Source organism: Vombatus ursinus, unplaced genomic scaffold (assembly GCF_900497805.2).
Source record: "Vombatus ursinus unplaced genomic scaffold, bare-nosed wombat genome assembly UNPS02009573.1, whole genome shotgun sequence".
Classification (NCBI taxonomy): domain Eukaryota; kingdom Metazoa; phylum Chordata; class Mammalia; order Diprotodontia; family Vombatidae; genus Vombatus; species Vombatus ursinus.
The window spans coordinates 25,626,579-25,641,863 of NW_020949351.1; the positions used below are offsets into that span (position 1 = coordinate 25,626,579).

Sequence of the window (15,285 nt, forward strand, 5' to 3'; positions counted from 1 at the left end):
AGAGATATAAATGTTATTTTTAGATTTTATTTTGCTGCATTCCGTAAGTATTGGCATGTGATTTCATTGTCATTTTTTGACAGAATTTTCTGTTGTTTTAATGATTCAATCCTTTATTCACACATTCTTCAAGATTTAGTTATTTAGTTTCTAACAAATTTGAAAATTTTTCTTTAAATCTCCTTTATTGAATGTGTTTTTTTATTTCATTACCTTCAGAAAAGGATTTTTTTTTTAACCATTTCTGTTTTGCTGTATTTGTTAGTGAGGTGTTTGTGTCGAAGTACTTGATCAGTTTTCTTAAAAGTCCCCTGTGCAGCTGAGAAATATGTAAGCCAGGTTTGTTTCCCATTCAGTTATGCCTATTGGCATTTTGTTATATTTGTCTAAATCTGAAACAGGTACATCAGTGTCTTTTATTATTATGCTTTTATTGTTCATTTCTCCCTGCAATACTATTGTTTTCCTTTAATAATTTAAGCAATAAATTGTATTAGTGTATATTTAACATATAATTTAATTATATAAGATATATTAATATAGATATATTATAATGATACAACAAATAATCATATAACATAACAAATATGTAATCATATAAGATATAATTTAATTATAAATATAATTTAATAAAATAAATTAATCAAATATTAAATAAATAATTTAAATAAAACTTTGCTGCTTGGTACATATATATTAAGTATTGATTTTCATTAGTTTTCTAACATGTCTTTCAATATGTGGTTTTCCTGTTTATTTCTTTTCCTAGTGTTTATTTTTCCTGTATCCTTCCTTATCTGAAATCATTATTAATACCCATTTTTTATTATTCTATTGCAGTCCCTAATTTTAACTATGTATGAATCTCTATATTTCAAATATGTGTCTTTTATCACATTCCTCCTCCCCATTCTCCTTCCACATACATCCACATCTTTATTATTATTCAGAGCCCCACCTAACACACAGATTTTGTAATGTATGATCCTTAATATGTTTCCTCCATGCATTTATCTAACCTGTCTTTTACAGTCCTGATACTTAATTGTATTTGCAGTGATAGCATGTTCTATGAAGTACAATAAAAGAATCTTTAAAATCTAAAGACAATGAAATATGGGTTTGCATAATTTTATTAAAATGAATCTTATGATGTGGGACATAGGAAGAGCTTTCTATTCCTTTGATAGCTTATATCAAATGATTCACATACTGGCTTCCAATGTTAGCATGATGGCCAGTCACTGTAATCTATTTGGGCTTTATTTTCCTCATGTATAAAATGAATGCTCTGGACTAAATCCCAACAAAGTTTCCTTGGGCTCTTAATCTGTGATGCTATGATAGGAATAATCTTGGTGAAACTGTGTGTCTGGCTACAGGAAAAGGTATGATAAGTGGAAAATGTAGGGTTTTTTTTTTAAGACCCTTCTTTTAAAATTCAGGAGTTCTTTGAAGGAATTATACCTTAAGCTATTATTCTTTAACACCTTAACAGCCTTATGTTTTACAAAGATTGTAATCTTGTGTCATCCCTGAAAGGTGAAGATAGGAATAATATTCATGGGATCAAAAAAGAGTTCTACAAGGGAAAAGTGTAGGACACTGAAGGCATGTTTTGCCCATTTGACAGTTATATAGTCCAATCCCTAGCCATTCCACTTACTTTTTGTCTTTTTTTTTTTTTTGAACATCTATGATCATACAGATTCCTTAACTCTAGTTGAGACATTCATTTGTTTGAAGAAAAGGTCAAGCAGATGCTATTTCAAAGTTCTTTCCGGGACCAGTGATTCTAGTAATGTTTTAAATCATTCTTCAGGCAAATTAAACATCAATTGTTTGTTTTTTATTTAAAACATAATATTTTTAAGCTATGTTGCTGTTCAGTCATTTGAGTTGTGTCCAACTCTGCCTGACTCCATTTTAGGGTTTTCTTAGCAATATAATAGAGTGGTTAGCCATTTCCTTCTCCAACTCATTTTGCAGATGAGGAAACTGAGGCAAAGAGGATGAAGTGACTCTGCCCCAATTTGTAAGCTGTGTGGTCTACTGTATAACACATTTTCAGATAATTCTTAATTACTCAAGATTGGATATAAAAATAATTCTATTATACTTTTCTTCTTAAACATATGATGTTTTAACTTATGGCATTTTTATTACTTTATAGTATACCAAATATTAATTAACTTATATATTCATAAATATATTGGGATACTTCTTTCATGTTTTCATTACATCTTATCATTACTATTCATTTATTGAATATTTTTAACACTTAAATTAGACTGCTGTTACTGATCCTTAGCACTATTGATTTTGTGGTCTTTATTCTCTAAAATTGTCAGGACAGCAGCAATGAGAGCTGAAGGGTTTTGAACTATCCCAACACACAATTCCCTATGCACCATTTTCTCTCCTGACCTTAGCCCTCAAGATCACCTTCACAAGTATCAGTGCCATATATCAGAAGCAAGTTGGACAACAATTTGCCCATTATATATATATACTTTTTTATTTGACATATTTTATTATCTTTTCTTTTATATTGAGTTCCCAAGTTAGGGAGTAGTATTTTGTATTAGACTGTATTCATTGTCTATAGAGAGCATTTTTTTTTTTCAGCTGAAAAGCTCTTCATTTTAAGATTTTGTTACGCTTTTTTTGTTGGTTTTTCAGGGAAGAATTTTTTTTTTTGTCTTTATAAAATATCACAGGATCTCTCACCTCCTCCCCACCTTAGATTTCCATTTTATTTCAACCACACCTTTAAATTTTTTTGGAAGGGATTCTTGATATTATTTAATCGGTGTGGGTAAATCCTCCTAGTATAAAAACTCCCTCTAAAGATGAAGATTGGTACTTTTTTAAATGTATAGTCTTAGAGAGCTATTTGAAGAACTGATAAGTTAAGTAGCTTGTTTGTGGTAACATGGCTAGTATATATCAAAGGAAGGCCTTGAATCTATACAACAAGACTAGTTCCTTACCCAAAACTACATAACTGTATATACATATGTATAAATAGACACACACACACACACACACACACACACACACACATATATATATATATACATATATGCATATTTATGTTATGTTATCATGTAACAGATTTAGTGTTTCTATTTTTAGAAACTTAGAAGAAGGTATCTTTGAAGTATCTGTTTATTCTCTAATGAGGCACTCTAAAAATGCGTTTTCTAGTGTGTTTGAATTATTTTTGTGCATTACAGAACTCGCTAAAGTAACTCAGGATTACTACACCTTTCTCCAGGTTCTGCTTTAAAGTGAGAGCTCTAAAGTCTTTCATATTCTCACTCTTTTAAATAACAGCTCTCTGACCTTTTCTGATGACAGAATATTCATATAATTCTAGATTTTGAATAGCTAAGAAACTAGAAATAAAGAAGTAGAAACAGTAAGATAGTAAGGGAAATGATCTTTGTTGTGTCATATCAGGTCAAATATAAAACCATTTATTTAGCTCGTACTGTATACCAGACATTCATTGTACCCAAATAGTGGGCATACAAATGAAAGAAAAAAGACAGTCTCCAGAATGAAGGAGCTTACATTTTAATGGGGGAAGAACACATGTGAAAAGGAGCTATCAAGATTGGTTGGAGGAAAAGATTACCTGCAACAGGACATGGTAACAAAAATGCATAGTGTAGTGAATGCTGGAGAGGATGAAGGAATGGCTTGCCTTGGCGCTTTTCCTTAAAGTGGAGGCTTTGGGAGGAACTGACATATAAGAGGCAGGGTCAGAGTGTCTGTGTATGCATATTTCTTTTTATGGTTTGGAAAAAGTTTTTTCTTCTACCTTTAAAAAAAGACATATAAATTTGTTAGTATATGAAGTATTGTCTTGAAGTTGCAGTCTGTAACTATCTGAAGTTATTCTGAAAGTTTAAGAAATGAAAATATTTAATGGAGTTATAAGGGATTTTTATGGTGGAGCATGCAAATGAAAATTTTCTTTCAATATGTTATGGAGTTATTAACTTATATTTGGCTCATTATTACTTGCATAAGATTTTGTACCTCTTTGTTCAGGTTTTAATACTCATTCCACGTCTATCTTTTAAAGCTGTCATTTCTTTTCTAATCCCTTACTCTTTCACTCTCATTTATAATATAATTTTAAACTCTTAAAAAAAATAAACTTGTTTCTTTTTTTCTAGTAATTCTAGTTGATCTTGTGATCCACCTGTATTTTTATTTGAAGCTTTGTTGGTTGGTATTTTGGATTCATTCTCCTTTCTGAGTTTTTCTACTTGTCATCATGATAGCTCTTTATCCTTTTTGTTTGCTTGTTTATTCATTCTTCCAGGAGTCTTACCTTCTAGATTGGGTTTTTATGTTAAGTCCCGTGTCGGCTTATTTCTGACAGTACTGTCTTCACCTTATGGGCTTCTACTCTATGTCGTCTTACATCTTGCTACTACATTGTTTAGGTGTTGAGTGCTATGTGCTTCAAGATTTACAGGGGCAGGCTGAGCAAGGGAGCTGCATATCTTCAACAGGCCTGATGCATTCTGTTGAACGGCAAGATCTAGTAGCTGTCCTCCTGTACTTTGCAGTTTTCAGACCCTGATTTGGATCCAGGCAACACAGCTGTTAACATGCCCCTGGGTGGAACTTCAGTAGGTAGTTATTAGTCTTAGTTCCTGTCAGCTAGCTGGAAGGCTTAGCAGTATCATAGAGACCCTAGAGATGGCCTAGCTCTGTTCTACATAGAGAGAAGGAGTCTGCTGTCCCCCCAGGGTAACATTGTGCTGCTGACCCAGTCCTGTTCTGACTGGCCCTAAGTGCTCGGTCTGATATCCTGGCCGGCTCATAACCTACCTTGTCAGTTGTCTGTGGATTTAATATTATGATCTTGGGCTGGGTTTCTCTTGAAATTTCACTATCACTTCTTGGTACTGTGTTCCTCTTAGATCTTAAATAGAGTAATTAAGTTAATATATGTAAATGAGTTAATAAATATAAAGTACTTTGCAAACTTTAAAGCACTATATGAATACTATTATTATGATCATCATCATTAAACATTATTATACATTATGGAGGGAGCTGGGCCGTACTGTTTTCTCTTACTCTGCTACCTTGGCAGGTCTCTTGTCTCCTACCTATCTTTCTAGATTCCATTCACATTACCATCCTTTCACACACACTGTAGGTTCTAGTCAAACTGAGTACTAGTTTCTCGTCAAAGCTACTTTTTCCCAGTACAGGACTTTGCCTCTCCCAACTCCATACCTTTACACAGCCAGTAGGCCCCCTCCCCGTGCCTAGAATACTTTTCCTTTTTTGCGTTCAAGTCTCTGGTCAAATTCTCTTCCATTTGGAGGCCTTTCCTAATAATCCCTTCTGCCTCAGTTGTCAGTATATGCCCTCTTACCCCAATTACTTGTTTTGAGATAGATGGATATAGATATACACACATACACATACAGTCTGTCCTCATTATTCATGGATTCCATATTTGCAAATTCTCCTATTTGCTAAAATATTTTTGTAACCCCCAAATCAATACAGTGTTTTTGTGGTCATTCATAGATATGCTGGTTGTTGTCCTTTGTTCTTAAAGAGATCCAAAATGACATCACTATGTTGGAGTCAAGATGCAATGAGCCCAACTGTGGCTAATCAGACCAGTACAAGCTTGAAAGGCTGTACCATAGATCAGGCATATTCCATATTCCATATGAACATTTGGAGTGGACATGTCTCTAAATTTGTGTATCTCGTGTTTCTTTTGAGCTACTGCAACATTCTTTCATAGAGCCACAGCATCTTCTTTGATGCAGGAGTGCCATACTGGGCAATCCTTTGCCAGTATCTCCCATGTAATGCAATCAGTTCCATAATTCTTCAGAGATAGCTTGAGAGGATCCTTCTTATCACTTCTGACCTCCTTGTGAGCCCCTGCCTCACATGAGTTATCTATAAAATAGTCTTTTAGGCAAACATATGTCTGGTATTCGAACAACACAACCAGCCCATCATAGTTGTGTTCTCTGAAATAGAGTTTGAATGCTGGGCAGTTTAGCTCAAGAAAGAACCTCAGTGTCCAGTACTTTATCTTGCCAGGTAATCTTCAGAATTTTCCTAAGACAATTCAAATGGAAGTGTTTCAAGATCTTGGCATGATGCTGGTAGACTCTCTTGGTTTCACAGGCATACAACAGTGAAGGTCATAACAGTGGTTTTGTAGGCCTTCAGTTTGGTAGGTAGCCTAATACCTCTTCTCTCTCACACTTTCCTTTGGAGTCTCCCAGACACTGAGCTAACTCTGGCAATGCCTGAATCACTCTTACCATCTGTGTGTATATCCCTGGAAAGTATACTGCCAAGGTTAGTGAACTTATCCACATTATTCAGAATTTCTCCATTTGCTGTAACTGATGGTTCCATGTATGAATGATGTGGTGCTGGCTAGTGGTGTTTTCTTGGTGTTAATTGTCAGGCCAAAATTAGCACAAATAGCAGAGAATCAATCCATACTATGTGGCATCTCAGTTTCAGAGGCTGCATTAAGTGCACAATTATCTGTGAACAAAAAATCACGCTCCATCTGTCCCTCCACTTTAGTCTTGGCTTGTAGCCTTTTCAAGTTAAATAACTTATGTCAGCATGGTAGCTGACCTTGATACTGGTTTTGTCTTAATTGAAGGCATCTGATGACACTGCTCAAAACATCATGCTAAAAAGCCTGGGAACTAGCACACAGCCTTGCTTCACTACATTGATTACTGGAAAAGCATAAGAGCATTGTCTGAAATCCATAACCCAGGCAAGCATGTCATCATGAAATTGCAACACAATACTGATGAACTTCTCTAGGCACCCAAATTTTGACATAATTTTTCACAAGCTTTCATGACTGATAGTATCAAAGACCTTGGTCAGATTGATGAACATTGTGTGCGGACCTCTGTTTTGCTCCTGGAGTTTCTCCTGGGGTTGTTGGGCAGCAAATACCTTATCAGCTATCCCTTAGCTCTTTCTGAAGCCACACTGGCTCTCAGGTAGATGACCATCTTTCAGGTGAAGTATCAGCCTATTAAGGAGGACTCTGGCAAGAACCTTGCCAACAATGACTAAGAGAGAGGACATCCCCCTCTCCCCCCTTCTGTGATTGTCACAGGACAATCTGTTTCCTTTACTTTTATAGAGATGGACAGTGGAGGCATCCTTGAAGTCCTAGGGGATAACCTTCTCTTGCCATATAACCCAGAAGACTTTAGTCAGCTTTTGCATGAGTGGTGGACCCCGTGGCTTGCAAATCTCAGCTGAAATAGAATCAGCGCTAGTGCTTCGCCTCATGAAAAGAGCCAAATGACATTCAAAACACCTTTTAAAGTTGGAAATTCAGCTGAAGAAGGATTGACTTCAATCTGAGATATACGGTCAGTGGCTTCAGCATTAATTAATGATGATCTGTTGAGAACACTTTGGAAATGTTCAGGCCATCTCTCCAGCATCATACCACTAATCAATGTGGTTCCATCAGCACTGAGTAGTCAAGAGGCACCATAGGTCTTTGGCCCATAAATAGCCTTCAGGGCATCATAAAAGTGCTTTGGATGGTTACTATCAGTGTAAAACTGAATTTCATCTGCCTTCTTACTGAGTCAAGAATCTTGCATCCCTCTGAACTTTGTTTGTACTTTACTTTTGATGGGAGTTAAATGTTGCCTTCTCAGACACGGATGAATTATCCTGCTGGTAAACCCTGTGGAATGCTCATTTTTTGCTTAGCATCTTCTGAATTTGCCCATCATTTTTGTCAGGCTGTCTTGATGTTTGCAAGTGTTCTGGCCCAGATGTGTAAACGCAGTGCTGTATACCAAATCTCTGAAAGCTGCCCACTCCTTTTCTGCTCCACTATTGCTAACCATGTGTTGGCTTGGGTTTCCCTCTAAGTTAGCAATTTCATCGTTCTCTGCATGTCCATGAGAGGTGTGGAGTATATTCAGGGAAAACTAGTAACTATGGTGGGAGGGTTGCCAAGGCCTTTTCAGGACTGCTTTCCAACTTTGTTGACTATCTGATTCACTCAACTCTCACTTGTGGCTCCAAGAAGCTGTGGCATGCACAGTAACCACACCCAGCAGAACCATTTTGGCAGACAGACTAAACCAGGTTGAAGGTAACCTAGGGATCACAAACCCTTTCTCTACTATCTGAGAAGTGCTCTAATCTGTTGACATTAAGTCTTCTGGTAGTCATCTCACCTTGGGCCCTCCACTTTTGTTGAATGCAAATATTTAGCTTGGAAAGGACATCTGTGATCAGTCTGTGCCACACATCGCCTTTGTCACTCTCACATCCTGTGTGTCTTTTATCCTTACAACGACATAGTCTATTAAATGCCAATGTTTGCTGCGAGGTTGCATCTTTCATCTAGGTAAATAAGACAGTGTTGATTATGAGAAGGTCATGAAATGCATAAGTATTTGTAGTAGTAAATGACCATTGCTGTTGTTGTTTCTGACTCCATTCCTCCCAAGGACCCTTTGCCATATCTGGTAGTTTGTGCTTACCATTGCATTAAAGTCACCCAAAATTATAAACTTGTCCTCTTTTGGCACATTGATGATGAGGGTCTCCAAGTCTTTGTAAGTTTTTCTTTGACCTCATCAGAATTTGACATGGTGGGAGCATGTGCACTGATGATGGTGGCATGGTGCTTTCCTCTAAGTGGCAATTGAGTTATCATGAGTCTTTTGTTCACTCCTTTTGATAAGCATACAAGCTTGTTTACTAGATGGGTTTTAATTGCAAAACCTATGCCAGTGTCACAGTGCTCCCCTTTACTATGGCCATTCCAGAAAAAGGTGTATGTAGCTCTGACTTCAGTAACCTGGCCTTCATTTGACAGCGTTGTTTCACTCAGGGCTGCTATTTGGAGATACCTGCAAAATTCTCTCACAACAAGAGCTGTTTGTCTTTCAGTCTACTGGTTTTTGTGTTGTTCGTAAGTGTGCACACATTCCATGTACCTATAGGGGGTGGAATCGTTTTTGCAAAAGGTTTTGTATATTTTTTTGTGTGTGTTTTGCTAGCAGAATGTGATCCCCACCTGCCACAGCAATCAGGTCATGGTTGGGTGAAGTAGACTATTTTTAGAGTACCATTAGAGTACCCCTTTCTCACACCAGTACATGAGCATGTCACCCTTGAAAAAGTCTACTCAGACACCCAGGAGCCTGCTGAATCCCACTACTGCTTCCAGTGAGAAAATGATCCTAAACCCTGGGCTGTCAGTGTGCAGAGCTGTGACTCCAAATCCCAGTATAGCCACACCTGCTGCTTTGTCACTTGAATTTGGGATAGGTAAAATTGGTAAAATGATATGAGTGATGTCTTTTGATTCACGCATAAATTGTATTTAAATTAGACAGATTTTTGAGAAGTTATTGGCCTCACTCTCTCTTCCAGAGTCATCAAAGTCAAGATGACAGGTAGTGGCTTGAGATGCAGTAGATGACCTTATTGTCTCTGATGTTTAACCAAGCTCTAACCATTTTACAGCACCTGCTTCGACTGCCTTCTTGGCTGTTGGAACAAATTGTTCCTGTCCACCCAGTCTGCTAGGGAAAGTCTTCACATGCTTGGGGTAGACTTCCCCCTAACTCACCAAAGGGTTTGCGACCCCTTGGTTACCTTCAACCTGGGTTAGCCTGTCTACCAAAACAGTTCTGCCGAGTCTGGCTACTGTGCATGCTACAGCTTCTTGGAGCCACAAGTGAGAATTGAATGAAATCAGATAGACAAAAAAGTTGGAAAGCAGCCCTGAAAAGGCCTTGGCAGCCCTCCCACCGTAGTTACTAGTTTTCCCTGAATATACTCCACACCCCTCATGGACATGGAGAGAACAGTGAAAAAATCTGAGTTACTTGATGAGCATGTTCCCACCTAAGATTGAACAAGGTGACTCTGCCTTCTTGTTTCAGCTCATACTGTAAACAAGTATCCTTTCTGCTATCTATTTATTACCGTAATTTTTTTGTGTGTTTGTGTTTTTTGCATATTTGGTGATTTAACTGTTTAAAATGGCTTTCAAGCATAGAGCTAAAGTGATATCTAGTGTTCCTAAACGCAAGAAGGCTGTGTTCTTTATGAAGAAATTACTTGTGATAGATAAGCTTTGTTCAGGCAGGAGTTATAGTACTGTTAATTGTGAGTTTAGTGTTAATGGATCAACAATATGGCACATCTGGTAAAAGGAAGAGAAAACTTGCTGATCTGTAAGTGAGGCCACTCTGTAAAGTACTAAAGTAAATGTTGTGACCAGAAATTTACAGATCTGTATTTACCCTAGGAGCAATGGTCTAGTATTCACTAATTTAGTGTTCACAATGACTTTGTAGAGCATAAGTACTGCAAATGATGAGAGTCAACTGTACATATGTGTATATACATATATACACACACATATAAGAGGCAGGTAAGGCAATTTGACTATAATGTAGAGAGTTAGAGAGTATAGTAATGTGAATGATGTAAATGGAATCTAGAAAGATGGGGAAAAAAACATGTATATGTGTGTAATAAGTTGATTTTTTTTTTTTTTTTTTGGTCTGGTCCTTCAGTTGAATTGGTTTAGGGAACTCTTAGTGAGGAAACTCTCCCAACCCATTCATCTATAATTGTTTTGTAGCTTGTGATTAATAGTCCTAGAAATTTGCCTCTAGTACTAAGACGTTATATAAGTAGTAAGAGTCACACAGCCAGTAAGTATGTGTGAGGCAGGACTTGAACCTAGGTTTTCTTTACCACAAGTTTAAGTTTTTATCCACTGTTAAGGGAACAAAGATAAAGTTTTTTTTTTTTATTCAAATTTTTTTTTTTTAACAAACTACCGAATTCAGGAGGCAAGGACTTCAAGTTCTACAGGAGTCAACAGTATGATATGGTAAGAGATATGCAACTGGGAATAAAAGGTCCCTGTCTTTCTTCACTCTGCCCTGCAGAGAGCCCATCAGAAATAATCTGCCCAGTTCTCGGCATCACCATTTAGGAAAGACATTGATAACCTGTAGAATGAGTAGAGAAAGGCATCAAAGATGTTGACGGAAGTTAAGTCTGCACCACTTAATGACTGGTTGAAAGACTGGGAATGTTTAGCTTGGAGAAAAGACGATTGACAGAGGATATATGACTGGGGTTCAGGGCTTTGTAGGGAGTATTGAATGGAAGTAGAATTAGACTTGTTCAACTTGGCCCAGAAGACAGAAACGGAACAATGGGGAAGTTACAAAAAGGCACATTTAGGCTTGATGTCACCAAAAAAAATTTGTAACGATTAGAGTGTACCAGCAGTAGAAATGGCTGCCTCAGGAGGTGTAACACAACTGCAGCCCTCAAATCTGTCACAGGAATCAGATTAAAATGTAATTGGAAAACATTTAACAAAATAAATAGATAGGTCAAATGTAGATAGTATTAGTTTATGGTTTTTCAAGTTAATATGCAGCTGTAGAGATCCATTTCTATTTGTACCACTGGTGTAAAGAGTACCCCTTCACTGGAGATTTTTCAAGCAGATGGTAGATTACCGTTTATCACATATGTTATAGAGAAGATTCACTTTCTGATATAAATTGGCCTAGATATACGTTGTGGTCTCTTCTACTTCTAAAGTTCTGTAATACATTATTGCTCTCATTTAGTCATCTCTTTGAACAGCTGTTTGCTAATTTAACATACAAAGCAGTGTTCTGATTACTTACCAAGTATTCTTTTACTTTAGCATTTTACAAAATATTAACTTTTGTGTTATGAACATTAAAAATTATGATTAAAGATCTTAAATTTAGAATATGATTCCTTTTTACATTACTAGCTACGTTACAGGTTATAGACCTGACTATGGGCTACTTCAGTTGTAAAAGAGAGAAACTTGTGTTTCCAAGACATTTTGAAGGATGACTCAGTATTTCCTGGTAGAGACAGCACTTTAATTTTTTATGTAGGTATTCCTGTGATCTCTATAGATAGGAATTACAAGCAATTGGTTTTAGGCCCACCAGCCTATATTTTTTAAAAATAAATTTTCTTTTTAAATTAAGAAATTATCAAATGTTAGCTAATGCAAACATGTCCATATACAAATAACAACATAAAAAGAGAATTATATTTGAAACTATGGGTCTCTATTAAGAATTTTCAAAGTAAATATTTAACGTGATAAACATTGTTCTGCTTGTCTGTGATAACTTCTTAACTTCCCTGTTTTCTTCTGTGTTTTTTTAAAAATTCATTTCATTTTTAATAATGTTTCAAGGACACAGTTTTTTGGTAACATCACTAGCCCCCCCAACTCACTTCCCAGCCCTCCAAAATGAAAGTGTTATATGTGTGTGTGTATATACACATATATATAAATATACAGACACATAGGCATACATTTACACACATGTATGCATTATATATTGCAAACAGACATATTCAAGCAAAACAAATTCACGTATTGACCATGTTTGAAAATATGTATCTTATTCTACATGTCATATCTGTCACCTCTCTGTGAATAGGTAGGAAGCATGCTTTATCACTGGTCATATAGAGTAATGGTTGTGCATTAATGCAAGTTCTTGGGCTTTTCAAAGCTGCTCTGCACAGTGTCACATACTGGTAATCCCAGCTACTATGATCTAAGGCAGGGGTGGGGAACTTGTGGCCTTCTAGGTCCTTGTGTGCAGCCTTTTGACAGAGTCCAAGTTTTACAGAACAAATCTTTTATTAAGGGGATTTGTTCTATGAAGTTTGGATTCAGTCAAAAGGCCTCATGCAAGGACCTAGAAGACTACTTGTGGCCTTGAGGACGCAGGTTCTTCACCCCGATATAAGAATTGGCAGATTTCTTGAGCTTAGGAGTTCAGAGTTGCGTTGGAGCTGTGCCACTTGGATGTTTGCACTAAGTTTGACATCACTTGGGGGTGAGCCTCCAGGCCAGGAGGGTGGATAGGAGGTGATTTTGCCTCTGGAAAGGACAAATAGACCCAGGTCAGAGGCAGGGCATTTCAAGGTTCTCAGGTCAATCAGGAAATTGGATTCATCCCATGAGTAGCCCCTATATTTTTAGCCTAAGCAAGATGCGGATACTCAGTATTTAAAAAAAAGAAAACTTTCAAAGCTTTCCTTTATATTAGTATAGTCAGCATATAAATTGTTATCCTGGTTCTATTAACTCTGCATTAATTTATACAGGACTTCTTAGATTTCTCTGAATCCATGTCATCATTTCTTACCACACAATGATATTCTATTACTTTCATATACTCTAGTTTCTTCAGCCATTAAACCTTCAAAGACTTAATCCATTTCTGGTTCTTTGATGGTCTTTCATTTTCCTCTGAATGGAATCTCATTCATTCTTTCTGAATATACATTTATTTTTTTCTAGCTGTTTATGTAATCATCTTTCCTAGATTTCAACTACTATGTCTACTTCAGGGTTAGATTGTCTACTCTTTTCCTGGCAGAAGAACTATGTGCCTTGTTTTCTTTTTAATTGGACCTGCCTATCCACTACTGCTCTTGTCCCCACAAAAAAAAAAGTTCCTCCATTCTTAGCCTGAGTCCATACTTCATCTCCCTTCCACTTCTACTCTTTACCTTTACATGTTTTCTTTGCTGCTGTGCTTATCAGGATTTGCATATAAATTGTAAAGATGCTTTATACAACAGGCCTTCACTGTGGAGAATCACTTATAACCATAAGGTAAAAGTGCCAGTTTAGTGATACTACTGTGAGATCTGAAAGACTGATGTGAAAAAATTATAGGCATTACACAAACAAAATCAATACAGATTTTGTCTCTGTCTCCAAAAGACAAGGCAGTTTATTACATATTCATTACATAAATGGTCAAAGGATATGAATGGGTAGTTTTCAAAGGAAAAAAATAAAATTATCAACAACCATATTAAAATATTCCAAACTGCTGATAGGAAAAAAAGCAAATTTAAACAACTCTGTAATTACATCCCACAATCATCAGATTTGCAAAGATGAGAAAAGAATGGAAAGGAAATTGTTAGACTGTGGGGGGATAAGCATAATATAGTATGTGAATTAGTCCACCCAATCTGTGGTTTTATAGATACAGGGAACTCCCAAATGATGAAACTCCCTTTATCAATGAAAGCTGGTACTTTCTTCATTATTCATAATCTTAGAGACATATCTAGAGCCTTGAAAGGATAATGGGTTTTATAGTCAGTATATGTCAGAGACAGAATCTGAACCCAGGTCTTCCTGGCTCAATTCTAAGTTTTGGATCTCGGATTTTATCAGAGAAATTTCTGCCAGTATCTTTTTCAAGTTAACTATTTCCTTTCTAATTCTTACTGTATTGATTCTGTTTGTGCAATGCCTATAATTTTTTCCAGTGGTTGAGAACTAATGGTGGTATCATTTGCTTCAAATTCCTCTTCCCTCTCAATATTTCCCTCCTGTCTCAAATATGTTTCATTTTAGTCCTTGGGTCTTCCTTCATGTGATTTAAAGTGAATCATGGCAAAGGCTTATTGCTTTAAATTACTGACTTACCTGATAACTTTTGTGAAACTCCGTGGAAATCTTGTAACTTGTAGATGACTAGGGACAGTGGCCAAGCAGTTTTGGAATCTAGAATGTTGAAACCCTAAGGTTTTTATTATGAGTTTAGCATTTCTAAATATATTTTCTTTATCATGTGAACGTGAGATAATTAGCTAATTAGTCAGGTAATTAGAAACTCGAAATTTTACCACTGGTTAAAATAACTCCCAGTAATATATGTTGAATTTAAATATGTTGTAGTATGTGCTGTTAATGTGCTAATTAATCTTAATTAGCATAAATAAATGACTTTTTTTCTTCTAAATCTGAAACATCTTTGTAAAGGATCCATCATCAAAATATTTTAATTTTTCATTCTTTCCCCATCTTGTATTAAAATAGTAGCCTGTATACATACGGTTAGAGATATAATCAGCAAGATGAGGGTATAAGTAATTTTCAACATAACTTCCTCACCATACAACCTTAGTACTTTGAGTAATATTCCAGATATATAACAGTTTAAACAAGAAGAGAAGACTGAAATGTCTCTATACAAGGTAAAACACTGAAATAATCATCAACCGCCTGAAATTCAAACTGACTAACATCCTAACCCACCTACATAGTTTGCTTCCAGCACTCAGTGAACGGGAATTTAGTGTTTACTATGTCCTGAGCACTGTGCTGGGGATACAAAGGACAGCAAAAACAATTTC

General features: G+C 36.3%; 1 protein-coding gene across 5 annotated transcripts in view; it reads left to right on the plus strand.

Annotated features, from left to right (window-relative positions):
• Positions 1–15,285, plus strand: part of ATP9B (ATPase phospholipid transporting 9B (putative)) — a 450,228-nt gene that overhangs the window by 231,753 nt on the left and 203,190 nt on the right. The gene's annotated exons all lie outside the window — the stretch shown is intronic.